Source organism: Triturus cristatus, chromosome 11, assembly GCF_964204655.1.
Source record: "Triturus cristatus chromosome 11, aTriCri1.1, whole genome shotgun sequence".
Lineage (NCBI taxonomy): Eukaryota > Metazoa > Chordata > Amphibia > Caudata > Salamandridae > Triturus > Triturus cristatus.
In genome coordinates this window covers 337,212,780-337,239,523 of record NC_140594.1, presented here as the reverse complement: position 1 = coordinate 337,239,523, position 26,744 = coordinate 337,212,780, and positions in this window count along the sequence as shown.

Genomic DNA, 26,744 nt, shown 5'->3' with positions numbered 1-26,744 from the left:
TCCCACCTGCTCCACTCCACCAGATAGCGGAGCTGTGCCGCCTGAAAGTACTTACGAAGGTCCGGAATGCCGAGACCCCCCGCTTCCGGAGCAAGCGTGGAGAGGACCCTCTTCATGCGTGGCCTGCGGCCCTGCCAGACAAAGCGGGAGATGTCAGCCTGCATTTGTCGTATCCAGCCCACCGGTGGTTGGAGCGGAAGGGCCCGGAAAAGATATAGTATCTGGGGCAACACCGTCATCTTGACCGCCGCGATTCGCCCCAGCCAGGACAGCAGGCCTTTGTTCCAGCGGCCAAGCTCGTCCTTGATCTTCCTGCTGAGGGAGGCATAATTGGCCGTAACCATCTCCGGTAATGTAGGCGCCAGCAGAATCCCCAGATATGGCACCGTGGACGAGGACCACTGCATGGGGAAGAGCCGCTGAAGATCCCTCCTGGTTTCCGCAGCCAGGGACACGTCTAATGCCATCGACTTGCTCATATTCATTTTGAAGCCAGCCACCCCCGCAAAGGCGTCCAGCTCTCGGAGGCAAGCAGGCAGCGACCTCCTAGGGTCGTCCAAAGTCAGCAGGACATCGTCCGCGTAGAGACTGACAGTGTGGACGTACTGGCCCATCCGGACCCCGACAGCATCCGGATTATTACGAATCCTCTGAGCAAACGGCTCCATGTAGAGGGCAAACAAGAGCGGCGAAAGAGGGCAGCCCTGCCGCGTGCCGCGCTCGATGGCAAAGCCACCGGAGCTACACCCGTTGACCCGCACCGACGCTGAAGGATGCTTATAGCAGTTAAAGACCATGGTGCGGAACTTATCGCCGATTCCCAGTTTCTTGAGGACCAGCTCAAGATACGGCCAGTGAACTCTGTCGAAGGCCTTCTCCGCATCAACGGACAGCAACATCCGCTCCCCCGAGATCCTTGAGGCCTTCTCCAGAACATGCGTCACCCTCTTGGTGTTGTCAACCGTCTGTCTGCCGCGCACAAAACCAGCCTGGTCCGCCTCCACCAGGTCGGGGAGGTGTGGACTCAGCCTGGACGCGAGAATCCCCGTGTACAACTTGAGGTCGACATTTAAAAGCGAGATGGGTCGGTACGAGCCGCAGAGGGCCCGGTCCTTCCCAGGTTTCGGGATTACCGCGACCGTCGCCCTCAGGAGATCCGGAGGGATGGCTCCCGGTTCGGAGAAAGAGTTAAATAGCCGAGTAAGGACAGGGGCCACGGCCGTGCAAAAAGTCTTGTAAAATAGCGACGTGTACCCGTCCGGGCCCGGGGCCTTGCCATGTTTCAGCCGCGCGATAGCTGAAATCACTTCCTCAACATGGATGTCCCGCTCCAGGTGGTCAGCCTGAGCCGGATCCAGTACCGGGAGGGTCACCGACTCCAAATAGCCGTCGGCATCCCGTGGCGAGGAGGGCTCCTCAGCATACAGCGCCTCGTAGAAGCCGCGGAAAGACTCCGCTACCTCCGCGTCCCCGGAGACAACCCCCCCGTCCGCGCCCACCAATTCTTTCACAACGCTGCGCTGTTGCGCGACCCGGAGCCGGTGTGCTAGGAGCTTGCCACCTCTGTCCCCCCCAGTGTAGTAGGCATGTTTCAAGCGTAGGGCGGCGTACTCCGCCCTGTCAAGATCCAGAGCCGACAGGAGCTTCCTCGCTGCCTTCAACTGCCTCCACACCCTCGGCGCCCCCGTACGGCGGTGGACCTGCTCAAGCTCCCGGACTTGAGCTGTCAGCTCATCCCTCTTCAGTTGCCGCTCCTTATTCTCAGCTGCAGAGATAGAGATGAATTCCCCCCGGAGGACGGCCTTCAATGCCGCCCACTGTGTCGCCTGCGAGGTGTCAGTGTTGCTATTGTGGATGAGATAGTCCTGTATGACCTCCCCGATGCGTTGCACCACCGACTTTTTGTGTAGAAGTGTATCCCGGAGGCGCCACACCCCCCGAGAGGGGGAGGCCGCCGGCCACTGGAAAACGCCGGTGACTGGGGAGTGGTCAGACAGGGTCAGGACCCCGATGTCCGCCGCCGTGGCAGCGGCACGCATCGGTCCACTCACCAGGAGGTAGTCCAGCCGTGAGTAGGTTCGGTGTGCGTGCGAGAAGTAAGAGTAGTCCCTATCCGTGGGGTGCATGGAGCGCCAGAGGTCGTGCAGATCCATTTCCGCAATCCGGGCCCTCCCAGCCTGGGACAGTTCCCCCGTCTGCGGGAAGCGCTGCGCCGATCTGTCCATCACAGAGTCAAAGACAATGTTGAGATCTCCCCCCAAGATAATGTGGCGGTCGGGGGAAGCAGTGACATCCACCAGCGCGGAATCTAGGAAGCGCTCTTGGTGATCGTTTGGGCTATAAACGGAGCCGACCGTAAATGCTATGCCTCCCAGGCGCATGCGATACGCAAGGAGCCTCCCCTTCTGTTCAGCACACTTATGCAACACCTCCCCCCGAAAGGAGCTCGCTAGGAGAATGGCTACCCCCGCCGTCTTGTTCGCTGCCGAGGAAAAGAACTGGGTAGGGAACTTAGCAGAGCGCATCCTATGGCAATCTCGGGGCAATAAGTGTGTCTCCTGCAAAAGGCAAATGTCCGCCTGCGTCCCCTCCAGCAACGACAGGATCGCTCTGCGCTTCACCGGGTTGTTCAGACCCTGAACATTAAGGGTCACTACCTTTAGGCCCGGCATTCCTCGCGGGGGTCGGGAGCGCCATGCAATGGGCAGGGAATCAGCGGGTGGGGCGCGCAGGGCCGCAGCGCAGGACAAGCCAAAACAAAGCGGGCATAGACAACATCGGACGGGACCTTCCCAACCCCAAAACAACCCCCTCCCCCACCCAAAACACAACCCTGGCAACTAGCCACCCACAAACTCAAACACCCCATAGTCTCAGTCAAGCCCCAAAACGGGCAAGTCCGTAGAAAAGAGCGAAGTGGACGTCCAGCCACTCACCTCCAACCGCTCCCCCCCAACCCCCCCGCCCCGTACCAAGCATGTAAAGAAGCTAAAGACATCTCCCCCCGGAGTGTGTGTTAGGCCGTCAAGGCCACGCTAGAGGAGCCGGTCGAGTCCCCGGCCGCCGCCCTCAGGGCGTCGGCCATGTCCGCTCTGATGGTAGGGGAGTCCGGGCGCCCCACACTGGTCGCTGAGCGCCGCCTCGTTGACCTCCGCCGGTTCCGTCTCTCCGAGGACCTCCACGACGGCGTAGCTCCCTCCTCCTCCGCCGCCGTGAGCCCCAGGACACCACAAATGTCTTGCAAGGAGCGTAGCTGGTGTAACACTCCGTTCCACCGAAAAATCAGGCGGAAGGGGTGACCCCAAGAGTACGGCGTCTCATGCTCGCGCAAAAAGTCAGTGGCAATCCTAAAGGACCTGCGTTTCTGCAGAGTGATGGCGGAGAGGTCCTGGTAAAGCGCCACCGGCCGATCCCGGAAAGTCAGGGGCTGTTTCCTGCGGGCTTCAGCCATGATGCGTTCCTTTAGTGGAAGGTCGGGCAGGAAGGCCAGAATGTCCGGTGGAGGTGCCGATGACTGGCGCTGCCGGCCAACCCTATGCGCCCTGTCAATGCTGATGGGAAAGTCCGCAGCTTCCCCCAGGATCTCTCGGAACAGGGCCCGCAGGTAGCTCCCCAGATCGGACCCCTCGTCGGCAGTCGGCACGCCACGCACTCGGATGTTGTTCCTCCGAGATCTGTTCTCAAGGTCCTCGGAGTGGGCCTGGAGCTCCACACACTGTTCCCGGAGGCGAAGAACGTCCTGCTGGAGGTGGACTATCTCCTCCGCTCGCTGTTGGCCCTCCGTCTCCACCGCTTCCACACGCTCGCCAAGGCCCTCCACCTCCCTGCGCACTTCTCGGACCTCGCTGGCCACCTCCCGTTTCAGTGTCTGGAAGTCCTCCCTGAGGGAGCTGAACAGTTCCTCCATAAAGGCCCTCGTGACGGGTGGTTCCCCTCCAGTCACATCCGCCAAAGCCCGGGAGGACCCCGGTGAGGGCTGCGTCCTGTCCCGCAAGTGCTGGGCCCTGCCAAGCATGTCCGGCAGGGTACGGTCCCCTTTCTTCGGGCCTCCTCTTCCAGACATCGCTAGCTCCGCAGTCGGGCACCGATCCAGGCGCTCCAGGGATGCTCAGCCGCCGGCTAGCACTCGACCTGGGTATCCCCCACGAGTGAAGTCGCTGCGTCACAGGTGACAAAATGGCGGCCCAGTCCGGTCACCGTCAGCCGCAAGAGCTTGTGTGAGACAACCAAGGGGGCCTCAGCAGAGGGGTCTCATCAGCACATCCCTCCGATAATCAGCCCAGCAGCAGCGGGGGTCACTTGCATCCAGCAGCCAGGACTCCGGCGAAGGCTGCCACCACTGCTCCTTCGGGGACAAAATGGCGGCCGGGCGGAGCAGGCCAAAACGACCAGGCCCAACGACACCACCGGGGCCCCCGAGGCACCCCACAGTAAAATAAGTTCCACCACCGGCCCCCGTCTGTCACGCACAGGGGCCCAGATGGTCCAACCCCATCAGGGAGTCCGCTGTACCTCGGCTAGGGGTTAGGGCCTCCGCAGTGCGAGGTGTCGCCATCACCAGTCTGAGTGCCGGGGCACCCGTCCCAAGCCTTCCACACCGTCGGGTCCCTTCCCGCAAGGCTCCGTCAGTCACCGTCGAACGGCGGGCCAGATCCCCTCCAGATCGCAACTTTCAGCACCAGGCCCAGCCGAGGCGCCCGGACAGCTCTCCAATGCGCTCCGCCCCTCGGGCTCGCTGCCGTCGTTCCCCGGTCTCGATCGAACTTTTTTGGGGGGGTTCCCCCGAGGCGATCCGAACCAAAACAGCACCAATGTGCACCCCTGATGCTCCGCCACGCTCCTCTCCCGCGCTGAGCCCCAGCGGGGGGAGAAAAGCACAAGAAAAGGGCTCCAGCCCGGCCGGGCCGGAGGAGCCACAGGAGGAAGCGTCCGCCCACCCCGCCATCCTGGCCACGCCCCTCTGTTTTCAATTTAAAAGAATGCCGTTTGGCCTCACTTCAGCGGCAGCTGTGATTCAGTGCATTATGCATTAGGGGTGGGCGGAATTTGCGAAATTCACTTTTGCAAATTATCGCGAAAATGTTCAAAATCTCCGCAAACACGCGGAAATATCGCGAAGATGCGTAAGTTTCTTTCCCGCCCGTTCGCGGTATTTTCTGCGTGGTCGCGGCACGCCAACTTACCCATGCGGTTGCTCGCGGGCACGGTCATCTTGCTTTCACTTGTCTCGCGGTGCATGATCGCGAGAAGAAAAACGTGATCGCGCGACGAATGACATTACTGCGGACGCGAACTGTCGCGAGACAGCGCAAATGGCTACCAACAATCCAACATCTCGTGGAGAAGGCGACCGGATCGGGAAAACTTGTCAGCGAACGCGGGGATTCAGGTAAGGTGATCGCGCGCATGCGAGAATGTATTACTTTACAGCGCGAGCAAGCCAAAAATTTCCGTTAAAATCCGGATTCTGGAAATTTTGACATTTTCGCGCTCTCCGCGGAACGCGAAAATGTCAAATTATCACAATTTCCGTGAGCGGAACGGAATTTTAGCCCAGGCCTATTATGCATACAACTTTGGCGATTATAAAAATGCTGTTTGTTTTCAAGACGATATTCTTGAGTTTAGCAACAACAAGACAGATCATAATCGTGCGCTGGAAGTAGTCTTAGGAAGATTATCTGCTAATAGCCTAAAGGTGAAAATGCTAAATGCAAATTTGGTGTTACCTCAGTTGCTTATTTGGGTCATGTGCTTTGTGGAGATGGAATTAGGCCCAAACCGGACCTTGTAGAAGCCATTCGATTGGCACCATTCCCAAATTCTAAAATGATGTAAGGTCATTTTGGGGTTTAACTGAATTCTACTGAAAATACATACAGAATTTCTCATGCGGAGTTTTCAATATTCGATAATCGTCAAAACACAAGAGTAAATTTGTGTGGGATGTTGAGTGTGAAAAGGAGTTTAAAGATGTTAAGTAGGCAAATGAAAATGCAAGGGCGTGGTCACGGGCGCGATTAAGTGAGATGTACCTCTGAGAGGCTTCGTCTCCCTGGCACCCGCTATGCTGAATTAATGCACTTTGGAGCAGCAGAGGCGGACTTGGAGGCTTGTCCTGGCTCCTTGAACCAGTGGGGCTTTATCTGCAGGCGAATCATACCCCGATCGTACAAATCCGTCGCACAGTTTGGGAGAGATGTCCCGCGGCAGAGAGCTGTGATCGGCGGGTGCTATTTCGTTGCTGATTGGTGGGAGCCCGCGAACAAGGCTGTGGAGGTGATGGCTATTCCTGGACACCCTGGGGGCTCCCTGACCTTTGCTGCGGCATCCCCTGGGATGGTCCGCACCGCGCCTGCTCTGCCGAGCGCTCGCGGTTGGCTGAAAGTGAGATCCTACGGGAGGACACAGCGACCCCCATCTTACGGGACAGATGAGCAACCGGTCTTGGCTGCCTGCGGAGATGCTGGGACCCCGGCGCAATACAGTGGCGAGGCCCCCTGTGAAGCGGAGAGGTGACCGACGACAGCCAGTGTAGAGATGAGACTTCTGAGACCAGAAGGCAGGCCTGGGGAAGACTCAGTAGCGCGGGAGCTCTTGGAGGACCTGCCAGGCCCTAGTGCGGACTCATTGGGAGTGACCTGCACCAGCACCTGGACAGAGGGGTGCTTCCGGGAGACCGGAGGCCACCATCTTCCGGCGGGCTCCCGTGGCGGACTGCTACAACTCCTAAACCGGAACAGTGTCCTGGAGGCGAGTGCTCGCCCGTCCTTCCAGGACAGATGGTTAGGGGTGCTGGTGCTTACCTCTGGGGCCACTGGATCCCACTTGCCCTTGGGTGCTCGTTGGTGGCCATTTTGGGGCTGGAGCTCGGGATGTGCCGTCGTCCCCTGGAGGCTCTTGGTGGCCATCAGACACCAAAAGCTTCCCTAGGATCTTGTTGTAAATTGCCTGATGCCTATATGCCTGATTACTCATGCGGATAGGCCACCTCGCTCCATTGAGCCCTGCATAGCTGTGGAGAAGTTTAGCAGCTGGCACCCTTGGGTGGACACCTGTGGCAGGCCTGCTTCGTTTCCCCCTGGACAGGTTCTGAGACCTGTTTGGTTGGCGCTCCGGGAGGGGGGACGGGCATTTGTTTTAGTGCGTAACCCTGGTGGCAGTGCTGGGCAATGGTCAACTGAATGGGCCTGGTTGGCGACACTCTACTCCTTCTTCATGGACGACGTCTGGGTGGTAGACCCTCAGAGCGAACTCCCCCCCACACGGTGGCTGTGAAATGGGTGGTCATGGACTGCAGCTACTGAGTGGGGAGGAGCTCGGGAGCATACGGTGTGGGAAAAGCTGAGCCTACCACCTACGTGCACCGCATTGGGTAGATGAGCTATATTGCAGCATCAGCCTCCCGAATGAGAACGTGTTGTTCGGCAACTCTGGACCCTAGATATGCCACGCTCTCAGGCCTGTAAGGAGACCCCGGTGATAACTCTGTGGAGGAAGATCCCCCAGACAGATGTGGCTATGCAGTTCACGGCCCCAGCACCAAACCAGATGGGTGGAGAGGCATCGGCGCCGGTCACACAAGGCTATATGGACCAGTTCTTGCAGGAGATATGCACGATATCTCTTCCCTCAAAGAGGAATTTAGGTCTAGTCTCTGCGATGTTTGAAAGAAGGTGACGGAGGTTAGAGACTGGGTGGATGACCTAGAGCAGACTGTAGACGCTCGGCCTGAAGACCACAAGATGCTGCTGTGGTGCATTCATACCCTAGAGGATCAGCACATTGAACTCCAGACCAAGCAGGAGGCCTTTGAAAATAGGAGCCGCCACAACAATATGGAGGTACTGGCTGGTGCTGAAGGGCAGACATAATGGCGTTCACTGCTGAGCTCATACAGACGGTGCGAGGGGACAACAATGCTTCTCCACCTGCCCTCGATCGGACCCACAGAGTTTGAGGAGGGGCGCCTTTTAAGGACAGTGGCCTGGATATACTCTCCGGAGTGCACTTCTACACAGAGAAGGAAGTGATCATGCAGGCGGCCCGCACCAAGACAGAGATCAAATTCCAGGGGCATGTAATACAATTCTATCAGTACCTCTCCGCCGTCCCCCTCCATAAACGGCATGACTTTAAATCTGTCAAGGACAAACTCTGAACGCAGGGCATCTGCTACCAGTGAGGCCACCCCTCCGCGCTCCTGTTCCAGTGGGAGGGCAAGCGCCAATCACTGCACTCGTTGGTGGAGGCCAAGGCCTTACTGAATATACCGGATGACTACCAGGCAGATGGCAGCTCTTCTTCCTCAAGTCGTGATCTTAAGCCCCAGTGGGCCCCTGTTCCTACATGACGCTCCAACAAACAACACGCTGGCCTATCGTCCCAGGAGGCAAGAAAGGATTTTATAGACCACTTGCGTAGCCTCAGCGGGGGCCCCTCCCCGGCATGCTCCACCACTGGTTCTATATAATGGTAAGACATTCCCTAAGGCTAAGACTCTCTGAGGCTACTAACTGCTAAATCCATGCTGTACGCCCGCAGCACCCTGGCACAGCTCCGCTGCCTAGCGTACAAACCTCTGGGCTCGGGGCAGTACTGGATAGTGGCCCTCCTGCCCACACCTGCTAGAGAGGTAACTGGTGGGCCCTGACGATGTGCGGGGCCCGCCCTGACAGAGCTCCGCTACTTTACCTGTGCCCTGCATGGCCCGCCTTCCCAAACCTACTCCTACAGAGGGTGACTCCTCCAGCAGGACCCTAGTACCTTGGTGCCAGTCTCCGCATCGAGAAATGGACTTGTTGTTAACCCTGGAGAGGTGGGAGGGCAGGTGCTTGGGGGGGACATGGTTTGTTGCTTGCAGTGCTGCCCCTGTTACCTTAGCAAAGTTAATCCCTCTATGACGGACATGGTTGCCCTCTATGATTAGCCCCTGCCTCGACGGGGCACCAAACTGCTCTCACTAAATGTCCGAGATTTGAACTATCCGAACAAGCGTAAGCAAATATGACGGTACATTCTGCACCATGACCCTGATGTTGTGTTGTTGCAGGAGACCCACCTGATGAGGGCAGACGTGCACCACATGGCGCATCCAAAGTATCCCCTTTGCTATCGGGTTTATGCAGGCTCCAAGACTTTGGGGGTGGGAGTCCTTTGCAAGACCGACTATTGCATCTCTGTAACGAATGTGACCCGAGATGGGGAGGGCTGCTACTTGAGAGTACAGTTTTTGCGGGGCATGGGCAGCGGCAGTTGACGCTCCTTAATGTTTATGCCCCTAACACCACCCAAAACACCTTCATCCGGCGCATACTCTCCGAACAACTCAAAGGGGTGGATGGAGACGTGGTGGTATGTGAGGACTTCAACCTAGTTTGGGATCTCGCCATGGATAAGAGTAATGCAACATATCAAAATGTAGGGGCAATGTCAGCACATCTTAAGAGGGGCATTAAGAGCTGGGGCTTGGTTGACGCCTGGCGGTATAAACATCTGGACGTCAGGGATTACTCCCATTACTCACATGTGCACACTTCCTACTCATGCATTGATTACGTCTTTGTCACACCTTCACTCCTTCCATGCTTACACACTGCAGAGCCACCTCTATTTCTGACCATGCGCATTTGGAGCTCACATGGGATGACCCAAGCACTCGCCTGGCCGGCCCGCCCCGCTGTCACTTGCCCTCACATCTGTTGCGAGCCACAGTGGATGTGGAGGAGATACGGAAGGGCATCAAGAAATACTTTCAACTTAACGCTTCCCCCGAGATCTATCTACACACCTTGTGGAATGGATTCAAAAAAAATATTTGGGAGTATAATAAAGTCCCTTGCCATTGCTAGAGGGTGAGAAGTGAAGCTTGTAGAATCTAAACTCACTGCGGGGATTAAACTGTTAGAGCGTGTGGACAAAGAGGCCCCCACTCGCAGCACTAAACCTCAAATAGCACTGCTGTGTGGCCAGCTGTGCGCACATCGCATGGGCAAGGTAGAGTGGGCCTTGCTGTCTCAGCAGCCAAAGTATTATGTAGGGGGTGACAAAGTGGGCAGGCTTCTAGCTGGTAAATTGCGGAAGCGTCAGGCGAAGGTCCCCATTGCCAAGATTCAGATGGGTGATGCCACGTGGGCAATGGCTGAATAGGACAAAGCGGAGGCATTCGGTACTTATTACCAGCAGCTGTACTCTTGGGAAGACCCTTCTCCCACGAGACTCCACTCCTACCTAGCTACTTGTGAATGGCATCCCTCCTAGATAACCACATTACCATGGAGGAACTAGGTGCAGCCATCAAGAATCTCCCCCTCGGTATGGCCCCAGGGCCGGATGGACTGTGTGTATATTTTTACTGTGTCTTTCTCTCGCAGTTACAGGAACACCTCCTGAACGTGTATGATTCCTGCACGGGTGACACGGGCCTCACCCCCACCATGGCTATGGCAGCGATCACCCTTATACTTAAGGCGGGTAAGGACCCGGCGCAGTGCTCTTCTTATTGCCCAATAGCTTTGCTCAAAACTGATGCCAAGATCTTCACTAAAATATTGGTGTTGTGCCTTGAGCCCCACCTGCCGGGCCTCATTGACCCTGACCAGGTGGGGTTTATCCATCACCGGCAGGGTGCGGACAATATCCGTCTCATAGCGCACCTTGTTGAAAAAGCTCGATGCCTGAATATCCCTACATGCTTCCTCTCGCTTGGAGACTGGTCCTATCTCCACGCCGTGTTGAGTAAAATAGGCCTGGGAGTTCATCTCGAAGATCATAGTGTCATACGTGGCCCCCACAGCCTGCATGCGACTCAATGGACTCGGTGCACGAGGCAGGGGTGCCTAATCTCGCACCTCCTCTTTGCGCTGGCAGTCAATTCTTTAGCCATCCGGGTGAGGGAGCTAGAGGGGATCAAGGGCTTAACCTTTGGATGCCAAATCTATAAGATTAACCTCTATGCGGATGACCTTTTGCTCACACTGACTGAGCCCCAAGTGTTGCTTCCATGCGTGGTTGACACTCTGCAGTCCTTTGAAGCTCTCTCTGGCTTCAAGATCAACCTCTCCAAATCGTTTGCCCTCAACATCAATATCCCAGCCCCCGAGGGCCAGCATGCTGCAGGGGTTGACTACCTTCCAGTGGACGAAGACCTCCATTACATTGTTGGGGCTCCAGCTTACCCCCGTACTCACCTCCTGGTCGTGTGTAAACTGGGCGATACTATGCCAATCTGTAATGGCTGACCTTCAGAGATGGAAGCCCCATCATATTTCATGGCTGGGACGCATCAATAGCATTAAGATGAATGTTTTGCCGAGGGTTCTCTATCTGTTTCAGGCACTGCTGACTCCAGATGGATATTCAGCGTCTCCAGGGAGACTTACGTGCTTTTGTGTGGAACTGGAGGCGACCACGGGTAGCGCATTCACTTCTGATGGATAGGGGAGGTCTGGCATGCCCAAACCTACAGGAATATTATTGGGCAGCGCATCTGAGGTACATCTCTGAGTGGGTTGCATGGGAGAGTGAGAAGCATTGGTTCCACATGGACCGCGCAGTGGCATGCCGACTACTATGGGACCTTGCTTGGCTACCTAAACACGCCCGTCCCTGGAGTGCATATGTCGCAGCACCAGCCAAAACAGTCCTTGACATATGGGACAAAATAGTGGTCAAAAAGGGACTGACCACGTTTCCATCCCCACATACTCCTATCCACGCAACCTGGAATTTCGTCCGGGCTTGCCAAAGCAGGTGTTTAGGGGATGGAACGATGGGGAGTGTCGTACGATTAGTGCCTTATTTACAGGGGGAGTCCTCAAGTCCTTTGACGAATGCAGGTCTGACTTTGCGCTACTGCACAGGGCACACTGTCAATACATGCAACTGCGACACTGGCTCTCCGTCCCTGAGGTCCGTGCTGCGGCAACGCTCACCTTCACTCTGTTTGAAAAACTGGTACGGGCCTTTGAGGGCTCAAAAAGACTTATATCTAAGACCTATTGGCTGCTACAACACTCGACTCTGATGCGCCCTTATCAATATCAGACCGCGTGGCAGGCTGCGACCTCGAGAGGACTCTCTCACAACCAGTGGGAGAAACTATGGCAAGATATCCCCAAAACATACAGCAGCTTTGCCTCCCGTGAAACCGCATACAAATTGATGCTACAATGGTACTATACGCCCTCCCGCTGGCCACCATGTACCGCACAGTATCCAACCTCTGTTGGAGATGTGGGACAGAGGAAGGCACTCTCTACCATATATGTTGGTCATGTCACATTATAGCTACTTTTTGGGAGGAGGTCCTGGGCCACAATAAGGGCGTGGTGGGATACGTGATTCCATCGCTGCAACATGTGGTGGTCCTGGGTATGTGCCTCTCTACTTTAGTGACAATGACTGGGGTGGAGTGGGCCCTTATGAGCCATTTACTATAAGCAGCATGACAACTCATAGCGTGCACAAGGAAACAGCCCACGGCCCCTTTCATAGCTCAGTGGTTCATCCGTGTGTGGCATATACTGGCTATGGAGAGACTCTCTCATAACATTGAAAACCCTGAAAAGAAATTCCAGCATTTTTGGCAGCCATTGATATCCTATCTAATGCACATTGAATTCACTTGCTTTAGCCCCCCGAAGCTGAGAGCCCTGCAACTCTTCCCAAGTGATTGAAAGGCATCTATGCCCTAGTCTAGTGAGTGGTCTTGAGCACCGTGATTGTCGACCAACCACTCCCCCGTCGACCCCCCCTATTTGAAACACGCGAGATGCCTAACGTCACATGACATGTCATGACCTGTACTGTTATTGTTACTGTTCTTACTTTTACCAAAGCCGGCCTGACCGCATTCTTCTCTACACATACGTACACATAGGTCATTTGTCGCAGGGGGAAATCAGAGACTATATGAGTCGACTGGCGATCGATGCCCCTGCGGGAGAACGAATGCACACCCTGATCCCATACACTAGTTGTATCCCTTTAGGGCCCCGGGTCATCGAACTAGTAAGCACCTGATTCCACTAGGCTATCAGGCACTTCACATGGACAGTAGACATCTTCACAATTTGATCAGTCTCTGGTGCAATATTTAGCTAGATGCGACCGGCTCAAAGTGGTTGTAGGCAGCTTGCTGTGTACTTATTCATTGGTAATACTGCTGTACCTGTCGTTTTCTACGCTACCGGCTCGACCAGAGATGTAGGCACCATGCCGTGTTTAACAGTGCTTGCTTTCAATAAAGGTTTTTGAAACTGAAAAAAAAAATGCAGTGGCTCTGAACAGTTTTGATCTTCAACTTACCTGTGTCATCACGACTGATGCCAGTTCAAAAGGTTTGGGAGCTGTATTGGCACAAAAACTGGAAAAAGGGGGTGAGGCTATAATTGCTTATGCTTCAAGGGCATTGTCCCCTGCTGAAGAGAAGTACTCCACCATAGAAAGGGAGACTTTAGCTTGTCTGTGGGACTTGGAGGATTTTAGAGTTTTTGTTTGGGGCAAACAGAGTAAAAGAATTGCCAGAATGTCTATGAGGTTACAGGACTTTATTTACAAAATTGTGTACGTGCCTGGCAAAGATAACGTTTCTTGCTGATTATTTGTCAAGTCTCCCTATACCTTTGAAAGAGAATGTCCAAAACATATGGGATGACTTTCACATCGCTTTGGTACATTATGAAGGTGCTATACCTATTAAAAATTAAACTTGGTGTGAAGAGCACTTGAAAGATGAAACGTTATAAGAAGTTCAGAAGTATATAATTGAGGGCTGGCCCACAAAGAAAAACCTTACCCCTGAGATTAGGAGTTTTTGGAAGGTGAGAAATGAGTTATCCTATACTAAAGGTATTATTTGGAGGGGGGATAGAGTTGTTCCTCCCACCGGAATGAAACACATTATTGTTCTGAATGGGCATGAAGGTCATAGAGGTATTGTTAGAACTAAACAATCAGTTAAGAAACCTTATGTTGGCCTGGTTTGGACACTTTTATTGAACACATTCTTAGAGATTACGTCAGTTGTGCAAATTCTGACAAGTCATTAAAGACTTTGCGACCCAATATGGGGGAACATTTTGTTCCCAATGATTCTTGGGAGACCTTTGCCATAGATATCATGGGTCCCATTGTTACTAAGAATATATATATTGTTGCAGCCATCGATGTGTTTTCCAACTGGCCAGTCATAAATGTTGTAGAAAGAGTAAACACTGCCACAGTGTTGTTGTTCTTGGATGAAGCCTTTACAGAAGAGGGCCTTCCTATACGAATTATTACCGACAGTGGGGTACATTTCCAAACTAATAAGGCAAAATACTTTTTTCAGAGCATTGGAGTCATACATTGCACTACCTCTTTATATAATCCCAGTGGAAACGGTATTAATGAGAGGTTTATTAGAGCTCAAGGGTGCCATACAAATTGCTGGTGTGGACAATGACAAATGGGAAGTTCAAGTGTTGAAAACTATGTGGAAGTATAGAAATACTCCCAATGACATGACTAATTGCTCGCCTTTTGAGATTATGAGAGGCAGATTACCTAGAACCAAAAGTAATCAATCTTGGTTAATAACATCTACTAAAAATTCTATTGATTTAGACAAAATCAAGAAAAGAATTGAAAGAACCCTTATTGTTAACAAGAATAGGTTTGATCTAAAGAAAGGATCTAAGAAGGATACCTTGATTCAGAAAGGAATGTTTGTCAAAATAAAAAAACCTTGGAAAGTGTGTAATGGTGTAAGTCAGTATATGGGACCTTTTGTTTTAAAAGATGTTTTAAAAATGTCTGTGAGACTCTCAGGCTGCAAAGTATGAAACTTAGGTAGAATTGCTGTCCTCAAGGGTGAGAAAAAGTTGTATGAAGAAGAACGTGCTACACCTAAGGAAGATTTTGACATAGAGGAAACAGTCAGGAAGGATGTTATTGAGAATGGTTATAATGGAAGTGACAATTTAGAGTGATATGCGCATTGAAGGAATTTGCATAACGGATACTGTTTGTGATCCTTCTGTTTCTAGTAATGGTAACAAACATAATGTCCATGAACAAGACAAGATATCTGTGCCTCATACTTCAGAAAAAAAGCGTCTACGTAGAGGACCTCTATGGTTATCAGATTTTGTTACTGGTATTAGAGATAAGTTATATGTGTAATTCTCTTTTGACAAAAGTTGTATAGATAAATTTAAATACTGTATTATTATTTTTTCTTTTTTTTTCTTTTTGTTTAAAGGTGGAAGATGTGTTGTGTTGAGTTGTAACTATTATCTCGGCAAGGACCTTTGATTCCAATCTAGAGTACTTGGGTCCGTGCAAACTATATGCAGTTGGTGGTTGGAAACGGGCTGTATCGCATATAATCTGGTGGTGCTACTTTATGTGCCATTAACCTTCGTTTTACACCTTCTTGGACTAGGCATCATCTTCAACACAACCTGCCTTAGCAACCTACCTTATCAACACCACACATCTTCCACTTTTATAATAAAATAAATCTGAACTATTCAATAAATAATCACAAGGAAAATAGTAACAGTGGAATAATTACTTAGGAAAATAAACACTGTATGAGACTCACACTATAAATTATATGTGCCTGAGATAACAGTTTGAGATTTAAATCTTTAAGCGATGCAACTTAAAATGAAACTGAAGATATCCATACTGAAAATTTATATCCCTGTAATAACAGTTTTAGACTTAATGTTGTAAAGTATATATGCCTATAACACCATGATACATACTGAACACTAAGAAATGATGCATACATATTAAAACCATTGGCCTACCAAAACATTTTTTAATTTAGTGGACAGTGACATAGCTCTGCCTGAACTTGTTACCCTCACCTTCTTTATGAGAGAGCTAACGTCTGAGAAGAAGTATATCCCTGTTCCTTTCCATTGCTAGTTGACTCACTCCCATCACCAGGAAGGAACTCAATACCAGAATCCTGAGGTGGAGTCATAAGCTTAATTGTAGATTTGCTTTGTTGAACTTGAACAACACTATTCCTAGGTACTCCATTATCTTCATCCTCCAACAGCAATGGACCTGATGCTATCTAACCCCCACCACTCTATGATAAAATGTTATTACATTTAAAAAGCTTGTCAAAATGCTAAATATTTCCGTTACTAAGCTTAGCTGAATACGAGAAACACCTTGCACACTTGCAATGGTTCAGAAACATGACCTGCACCTTTCTCCACACCTTTATGCAGTTTAACCAGTACCCAATGATTCTCTTTCAAAGTCAAAGAGGAACCCGTTTCAGTTCCATCAGGCTGCACAGCCGCAACATAGTTTGAATCAAATGAATCAATTTCATGCGCTTTTCTGTCCTTTTTTCTTCATTATTTCGCCATACATTTTTATCCATTTCTCTTGACTTGTATTCAATTCATTGTATCCAATCATAGCTTGAAGTCGCTGTTCACAAAAACACAGGAGTGTAGAGTGGGTTTCACATGCCATGACTTTAATCCAATAACCCAATGCATTTCGGGAAGTACATTCCCTTCATCAGGGGCATCTACGAATACAAATGTATATTATGTTTTAACTTGCTTCATTAACTTGAAAGAACATTTGCTTAATAAGACACTTTCACAAAATTTAAAAAACAAGATTCATCAATTATGGACTGTAATCATATTTACTAAAGCATTTATGAATTAATTTACCTGGAGCCACTAACATATTCCATCCAATCTATTAAGACCCATCCTTGATCACACAAATATAACCCAGCGCATTATCTCCTAATCATTTTACCCCCTCGGTATGCCGAAAAAATGGTATAACTTTTACCATAAATGTGAATACTAATATTTACTCATATACGCTTACCATGGCCAGCTGGTCAACCCGTAATCTTAAAATAATAAATTTCATCCTTTCATTTCCCAGCGTGCGAAGACGCTTAAATCACGTTCGTGTACGAGCTAAATCCATTAGTACTGAAACATCCTTTTTTTACATTCCCATCCTTGTTTAACATCACCTGGTGATTCATTACATGTGTATACACTAGAAATCTAAACCGGAAATGACAAAGGACTAACTGAACTGCGCTTCAACGGTAATTTAAAAACGATCTCACTGCATCTTCCAGAATACCATATGTTCTAACCCCCCTCCATGTACTAATTCACGTTACTCCATTTCATTAAATAGGTCCATTCACAGTCTTTTCATAAAATAGTTAGTTCTTATCAAAATCTTCATGATGATTTCTTATGTAAAGTGGTTCCCTCTTCCTAATGGTTTGGCACGGAAGGACACCCGACTCCTGAGCGTTTTTGCCATCTGTACCGCTACTTTAATCACAATCTTACGTCCTGCTTCTGGTAACTTCCTATATTCTCCTTGTAATCATGGGTGCAATCTCAGTTGAGACAAAGGAATTCATGCAATGAGATATATGGGGTGAAATGCACACCTTGTAATCCGTATTTAAACTTTCTTTCATTCTAATTTTCTTTCGCCATTCAAATTTTACAAGCGTGCAATACCTGCTTCGCTCTTCGTCTCGTTGCGCTACGACATAACAAAACCAAAGAGGAACCCGTTTCAGTTCCATCAGGCTGCACAGTGTGGTAAATATTTCGTTACCGGTACTATTTTTTATGCGGTAAAATCTATCAAGAATAACTCAGTAAATATAAGAGGCAGAATCCGTGGTATTAGAGGTTTTAAAAGGCTTTATTCCTATACAAAGGAAGACAATTCGAATTGTGGGCCTTCTGTTCCATCACCACGAAAGTTCAGGAAGGAAGGGAGCATATATTATTGACAGTTAAGCAGTTTTATAGAAAATACATTACATTGAAAAAGATGCAAGAGGCGTAACAGCTGATAAAAGGTACATACGTAGCTAATAGAGGGCGTAATTCAAGAAACGTCACTAAACATGATGTCACAAGTGGGTGGATCCATAAAAGAATCCTGCAATGTCAGCAGAAACGTTTGGCAAAGATGCGCACGCAGCCGCATGACGTGTGATTGACGTGCAACTAGAGGGTGAAGGGGACTTGACATTTAGCTCTACATGTGGAGACAGAAGTCTGGGGTTATGTCAACCTAATTCCAAATCATATCTAATATCCTATGTTTAAAGAACTGTGTTATCCAAAAGGAAAGGTCTCTTAGGATAGAATCTTATTCTATACTGACTATACTGACTATACTGACTGTTAGTGCGTGTACAAGCGTCTAAGTGTCTACACTAGATGCGAGGGGGTAGGAATATTCCATGGTAACGGGGCTATGAATTACTTGCATGAAGACAGCGAGGCCTGGCCCCTTTGCATGGTAGCTGGAGGAATGTTTACCTAAACTACTAGACAGGAATGCATCGGATGAGGAGCGAAAGAGATAATCTCGAAGGTGAAATACAGTTTTTGGCAGGCGACAGGCTGGATCAGGCACCGTTAGCCGCGCAAGGAGTAAGACAAAGTTCATGGTCACAGATGCAGGCTCAGACTGGAGCTTTCAGAGGCAGAAGGCAGGAAAAGGCTTGATGACAGAATTCGGGCCTACTCGCCTGAATCTGTAAAATGTGGAAAGTGAACCATATAAAGTCGGTGGCCTTTCATACTTAGGAAAGGAATATCTGACCCATTCATGGCGGATCTGAAAGAGGACATGTTGACGGTGGACACACATATATTTGCGTCTTCAAAAGTAGAATAGGAGGGAACATACATGTACTTATAGCATGCACATGGAGCCGTTGGGGTCTACGATAGGGGACATAACTGATCACAAAATTCATATTTCCTCATTCCCTCCTTGTCCCCTTCGGACCCTTAGGAGATATCGATCTTCATCAATTCATCGATCTGTTCATATAGCATCATTTGTTCTTCTTTCTTCTTCCGGGATCTCGAACGAAAACTTGGATGTGGGATACACGAGGTGGCACACAGACCACAAATCGCTGGCCCACATTGTAGACATAAGCAGCAACTGAATAGTATGAGAAAGCCAATACCTAGGAAGGATAGGATTCTCCATCCCCAGGCTGACAACACGCCCCAGAACCAACCGGACCAAGTCCAGGTGCCTGGACTCTGGTGTATCTGGCTTATAATCTTATGAAGGCGGGTTATGGCTTTATATACTGACGGTGAATTTTCTGGTATGAAAATGCAACAACTTGATCCGATGACCCTACAAGCTCCGCCCCTATCGGCCAGGATGACGTCAAGGACAAGACGATTTTGAAGCACAACAATCCGCATAGCAGACTGCTCTTCTGTTAAATTGCCTAAGGCGGAAATAGTTTCGTTCACTACTGCTTCAAGGGTTCTGGTTAATCTACGTATCAACTTACTATTAGTGACTGTACCTATATAGGGAAAGAAACCTTTATTGAAATCTGTGTATTTCTCCCATGCTGTTTCAGTGTAATCGACAATTGGGAGATCTCTCTGCTGTCTATTGTGTACTAAATGGGTATTTCTGTAATAATCTGGAGGAGCTAGGAAAACAGGTGGCAGAAGGAATGCTATGTAACAGGTACCATCCCAATCTAAAGGTAGACATATATATGCGGTCTGGCCACATATGAAGTAGGAATGATGGGAAGCTCTAAATGTAGACTTGCCTTGATCACTGAATTTTATTACAGTGGTGCATTTACTATGGCCCATGTGTATGGAACCATTCTTTCTTATACATAATTCCCCTTTTACTGGGAATACTGACATGGCGGGCAAGATTGGTGTAGCTTCAGATTCAACGTTCAGGATCATGAGGTTAAGTGTAAAGTTACCTAATCCATATACTTCATTTTCTAGATCAGTTCCTGTTCTTTTGGGAAGTCCCTCCTTGTTAGGGTAGCAGACTTTAAGTAAGACTAGGTTCAGGTTTCCCCATACCCTGTTGTCTTGATAAACTGCGGAATTTGAATCTAGGGTATTAATCAAACTAAACCATGCTCCACAGGAGCCATTGTGTGTGAACGGATAGGGAAAGAGGGGCAAAACTCCCTTATAGTTCTGATAGGGAGGGAGTCGGCCACATATCCAACAATTTGTGGCATTGCTGGTTTGATGGGAATGATGTAACATACTAATGAATGTGTTGTTGCGCAGCGCAAATCTATAGGACAACTCATGCGGAGGAAATTCACTAAAAGAATGTTCTGCAGTTATATTGTAAACATGTTTAAGAATAGGGTAATACATATGCAATAGTATGCTAAAAATAATAATCAGAAGACTTAGAAAAAACAAAATTAATAACGTTACTGTACAGTGACTACGAAGTGATTTACAATACGCATGCTTTTTCAGCTGCATTCGCTGATTTCTTTCTCTATTCCGGTCTAGAGGATACATGTCAGAGACAAATTCAACCGATTCACCTTGGAGAGGACTTAAACAATCAAATTGTCTGACTTATTAGACCTCAATTTTAGTTTATAAATTTCTGAGTTCGATTGCTCAACCAAGGGGAGCTTTGAGTCTGTCTTTGAGGAAATACAGGGTTGTGTATCTATACTGGGTGGTAGTCCATAAAATTTCTTGATATGACTCGAGTGCAACCACCCTTTCCTTCCTTCGATTTTCACGGCTGTCCTTGTGGTGAGTAGAACTAACTTCGGTGACTTCCACCTAGGATCCAGTTGGGTCTTCCGGTCAAAGTTCCTGACCAGCACCAGATCACCAGGAACCACGTCATGGGGCTTCACCTCAGTATTGTCGGGAAAAGCTGCGGATACCTGTGAACGACAAGATTGTAGTGCAGACATCAAGGAAGCCAGGTAATCTGTCAGCATATTACAGTCAACGTCAGTGATTTTACGAGGTATAGGCGTCCCCCACATATTTGGTGGTCTACCGAAGATCACCTCATACGGGGATAGCCCTGTTCGAGAATGTGCTACCATTCTCATGTAAAAGAGCGCAACTGGTAAGGCTACTATCCAATCGACTCCTTTTTCTCTACATATTTTGGACAATCTAATTTTCAAAGTTTGATTATGGCGTTCTACGAGACCTGCTGCCTCGGGATGTCGGACACAGTGAAATTTCCATTGATAGCCTAATAGAAGGGAAACGTGTTTCATTAGTTCGGATGAGAACGGCTGGCCGTTATCTGAGTAGACAACACGTGGTAAACCGTACCGTGGGAAGAATTCTCGAACTAACTGTTTGGCAGTAGTCGGGGCAGTGTAATCTGAAACCGGGTATGCTTCTGTCCAACGGGAAAGAGCACAGACAACTACGAGAACATATTTGAATCCTCGACATCGTTCCATCTGGATATAATCCATCTGGAGGACTTCAAAAGCATGATTAGGAGGTTGAAACCCACCCTGTTCTACGGGGATGCTTTTACCTGGATTAAACTGACAACATATCATACAGGTACGAACTTTTTGTTTAGCTGCGGCTCGCAAGTGTTTGTTGAACCAAATGTGTTGAATGCTGTCTAGCATAGCTTTCTCTCCTAGGTGTGCTGGACTATGTATTGTGTTAATAATAACTTGGACCATAGAGTCGGGAAGAAACCATATAGATTTTTCCTTCGTCATCCATCCTTGATCTGTTTGGATCCCTCCTAATTCAGTCCATTTCTTTATTTCTTCTGGTGTAGCATGTGTCTGTATGTCAATTACATCAAGGGCGGGATCCTTAACTGTCATGCAATGTGTTAGTATCGGGACTATTGTCTTTTGTATGGGCTTTACATTTCATAATCGATATTTCAGTAGGTAGATGAATCGCATCTAATAGGGCTTGAATAAGGGGTCCGTGCTGGATGTGGGCACCGTGAGAAGTTAAATAACCTCTCTCTCGCCACAGTACGCCGAAGTCATGGACGACTCCGAAGGCATAACGTGAATCTGTGTATATGTTGACCTTTTTGTTTGTGGCTTGAATACAGGCTTGTGTCAGAGCGGTGAGCTCTGCTGCTTGAGCTGACAAAGTGTTAATACAATTTGTTTCAATGACTTCAGTGTCTGTTGTGACTGCGTAAGCGGCCACTAGCTCTCCTGTACTTGTTCTCATACATGACCCATCTACATACAATGTCAAGTCTGGATCTGACAAAGGGATGTCTGTCAAGTCTTGTCTGGGTTTCGTCGTGATAGTAATAACTTCAACACAATCATGTGCCAATGGATCTGTTCCGCTCACTGGTAACAGTGTGGCAGGATTTAATGTATTACAACGTCTGATTTCTATATGTGGCTGAAACAATGTTAATTCGTAACCGGTGAGTCTCGCTATAGTCAAGTGTTGTGTTTGCGTGCGATTCAAAAGAACCTCTACTGCGTGTGGTACTTGTACTGTCAATTGATGTCCTAACACTATGGCATCGCTTTGTCTGATTGCTAAAGCTGTTGCTGCCACCGATTTCAGGCACGCAGGAAGAGCCTGAGCTACTGGATCTAATGTACTAGAGAAATAAGCACATGGTTTGTGTGATCCTGCTTGTTCCTGAGTGAGTACTGACAAGGCAGTACCTTCGCGTTCTGTAACAAAGAGTGTAAACTGTTTGCTGTAACATGGTGTTGCTAGGACAGGTGCTTGGCATAAAGCTTTCTTTAAGCTTTCAAAGGCGTGTGTATGTTCTGGAGTCCAAGGGAGGACAGTCGATGTGGCTGCCTCCTGTGTTGTCAACTGGATGAGTGGTTTTGCTAGAAATGCATATTGAGGGATCCACTGCCTACAGTATGAAGTGAGGCCTATAAAAGCCCGCACCTCCTTTTGTGTCTTGGGTGGTGGCATGTTAGCGATTAACTGGATGCGGTCGGATGTAAGCTGCCTTCCCTCCTTGGACAGCGAGTGCCCAAGGTAAACAACTCGCTGGACACAGAATTGCAGCTTAGAAGGGGACACCTTGTGCCCCTTGTCAGCCAAAAATTTTAAAACCGTCAGTGACGCTTTTTCACATTCAGGTTCGCTTCGGGCGGTGATCAGCAGATCATCGACATATTGAAGCAAGGCAGTGTTAACTGGCATGTGGATACTGTCAAGTTCTCGTTTCAGTGCTTGGCTATAGATGCTGGGGCTTTCTGTAAATCCTTGAGGTGCGCGTGTGAATTTAAAACTTCGTCCATTTAAACTAAATCCGAATAAATATTGACTTTCTGGATCAATTGGGACACTAAAGAAAGCATTCTTGAGATCAATTACAGTGAAGAACGTTGCTTCTGAGTCAATAGCTGTGAGTAATGAAGAGATATCTGGGACCACGGGAAATTGTGGCACAATACATTTATTTAATTCGCGCAGATCAATAACTAATCGATATACTGGTGGAGCTTTTGGATCCGTTCTTTTAAGAATCGGAATTATCGGAGAATTACATACATTGGAGTCAGTTTCGACAACCACTCCTTGTGTAATGAGCTCGTCAATGATTTGCAGCAAAGCCACAACAGCATCGGGGGGTAACTTGTATTGTCGTATTCGTGGTAGTACTATTCCTGTTTTCAGTGTAACTCGATATGGTGTAATGTTCATGCAACCAACATCAGTGGGGCCTTGTGCCCATAAATGTGTAGGTAAATTCTGCAGTCGGTGATCCATGTCTCTGGATACGTAGTGACCTTTAAAGTCACGTAGAAATAGTCGTACTCCTTCCGGAGAACAACATATTATAGCTCCTAGAGCTTTCAATGTTTTTATTCCTAACAAGTTTTCTGGACATGATTTAGTAAGCAATAAATCTGTAGTACGTGTCAATGGACCAATCGTAAGTGGAAGAGGTTGTGTTACATCATTAATTATAGGTTTTCCTGAGAATCCAAGGGAAATATTCTGTGAGCCTGAGAGGGGTGCCCCTGGAACTTCACTACGTCTTATAGTTGTTCTGCTTGCCCCTGTATCAAGTAAAAACTTTCTGTCTTCCCCTAATAGTTCGCTATGTACATAAGGTCCCTCTTGGTCTACAGGAACCTCAATAAGGGGTAAGCCAACTTCCCTCTCTAGGCTATCTCATGAGTATCGCTGATAATCGGGATAATGATAATCTGCTTGTGCATACTGATACATCTGTTGTGTCGTTGCTTGTGTTGCAGCAATAGGCTGCGCTTGTGGTGGTGCTACGATCTGTTGTGGAGCTGCCTGTTGCGGAGCTAACCTAGGTTGTGCATGCTGAGGGATTTGTTGTTGGTTCTGATCCTGTCTAGGTGGACGTGGTCTCTCATGTGTTCTACCTGTAGCAATATTATGTTTCAGGACTGGACAATCGTGTATATAATGACCTGGTTGTTTACAATAGTTGCATGTCCCTTTCGCAGGGCCCGCGAAATCACCCTTTTGATGACTATCGGCTGGAACCGACTGTGCAACAAGCATTTTCATTTTTGTATCTTTCATACGTCTTTGTTCGTGTTCTTGTTCTTCTTTAATTCTATTGTGATGATATTGTAACATCTGTAGCATCTGTGATGGGGTATTACCTTGCCAGGTACTTTCGAATTTTAATACTCTATTCTTGACTTGTAGCAGAGAATTTTCAACTAATTTTGTCACAAACAGATGTGGATATGACTCACTACTGGCTTTTATGCCACTATTTATACCAAAACATTTTTCAAATCGGGAATAGAAATCACTAGTATCTTCGTCTGGCTTTTGTTTACAGGCTGAGATTGCACCCCAGTCTTCCTTTTTCGTAGTTAATAAACGTGGCAGTACCTGTATTAGTAATCCTGCTAGTGCTGTAGTCTTTTCCCCAAGCCCTGCTCCTGCAGCTCGGGCCTTTTCTTCGTTTTCTAATGCTGTCCAATCTATCTTTTGGTCTCCTACCTCCCATTCTTTTTCTTTGAGTTTTTCATAAACACCTGCGGGTAATAGGACTTTTAATATTTTCATAATGTCGGGGTAGGTATACTCTCCCATGAGTAACATGTCTTTTATCTCACGGTGGAAACCTGCTGGATCTTTGTCATGACTGGGTACTACTTTCTTCATTTCTAATAATTCCAGTTTAGTTATAGGCGTGTACACAAACACGCGTGTGAAATTATCGCCGGCACCTCTGATTGGGTGTACTTCGCGTAACGGATTCTGTCTATCTATGTGATACATTTTTCTTCCCATTATGGGAACTGGAACGTGTTCTGGGCATACGAAATTTAAATATTGGTTTCGGGATTCTAGTATTTCTTTAATCAAATCAGTACCTGACCCTTTCCATATGTTCGTGAGTAGTTCTGTCAATATGTCAGGTAAGGGTCCTGGATCAGAGTGTTAGCTTTTATATAATATAAGGAGGTGTTGAATCATGTATATACTAGCTAAACGCTGTTCATATGGGTCTAGATTCAGGAACGTGTGTGCAAGTACATCGTCATTGTATTCGCTGGGGCTGTCAGCCCACTGTACTGCTGACCTGGCTAATTCTTGTTCGTCCATGGAATCGAGCATGTGGTACCCCCTTCGATCTCGGAGTAATTTATCAGCGGCTTGGAATAAGTGTTCGGGGGATTTTGTATTTAACATAGGGTTTGGAAAATGTCTATTATATTCTGGGCGTATTGGACGTACCGGATCATTAAAACCTCTGGTATTATTATGGGGTCTTCCTCTACCTACATAAGCTATCGTTTCTACTTGCTCTGACTCTTGCTCCTCCTCTTCTCTGTTTAGGTTAGCGTCGTCTACCTCTAATCTTTCTTCGTGTATTCGTTCTACTTCTTTGCGGATCTTTCGGTACATAGCGACTATACATAACTGTTTATCATGTCTCCCTTCTGATATATGCTGACCCCAAGTGACAAGTTTTTGCATTTCTTCCGGATTTACCCCAGGCCGGACTTGATTTCTGATTACACAGCTTATGAGGAAACGTAACAGTTGTCCCTGTACCTCCGCTTTCTGGTACTCCATGGCTCTGCTAATACTTTCAGGACTTCGCCCTGACTGGACAAAGTGATACATATTTTCTAAATGTGTAGTCATTCCTGGTAGCATCGTTAAATATATTGCAGCTCGTCGAATACGTAATGATGACAGCAGCATTTCGTCCCGTTTACCGGGCACAGGATCATATCTACAATCTACTAGAAGTTCCTTCAGCACGTCGGGAGTTGCTAGTTTGGGCGTACGTTGGAGGGCTAAATCTCTAAGAGTCTGTTTATTTCGCGGCGGAGTGGCAAACATGTCTGTCGTACCTCCTGTAGCACCGTCTGAGGTGCTAGGCACGAAAGGATTCGTTGGGTGTAGGATAGAGATTGTAGATGCGGCAAAAACTGTAGAAACGGACGGGTCTGTTGGAACTTGTGTAGGAGTTTGTAATTGCGGGGATACAGACGGATGCTCTTGGTGTTGAACACCATCGGCAAGCGGTGTGGGTGGTATGGCATTAGCATACTCGGGAGCTGCGTCATCTAAATAGGAGGAAAGAAAAACATCCTTTGCTGTTTTGGGATGTGATTTGGGATGTGCTTTTATCGGAAACAATGGAGGTGGCAAGTCTTTTGGTATTTCCGGAGTAGCCTTAGGTAACCCTTCGGCCAGAAGTGGATACATACCATTCATAAGGGCGTTTCTTTGTCTATCTATTTGTTCTGATTTTACTCGGGTACCTTCCTCAAGTAATAGATTTTCTCGAGTTTTATTTGAATTCTCTCTACCTTTCTCTTCCTGTCTGTGTGCTTTTTCTGTACGTCTGTATGATTCTTTACGCCATAATTCAATAGCATCTTTCTGTGACTGTCTGGCTTTCTTTTTCCATAATTCTTCTTCTACTCTCATGATGCA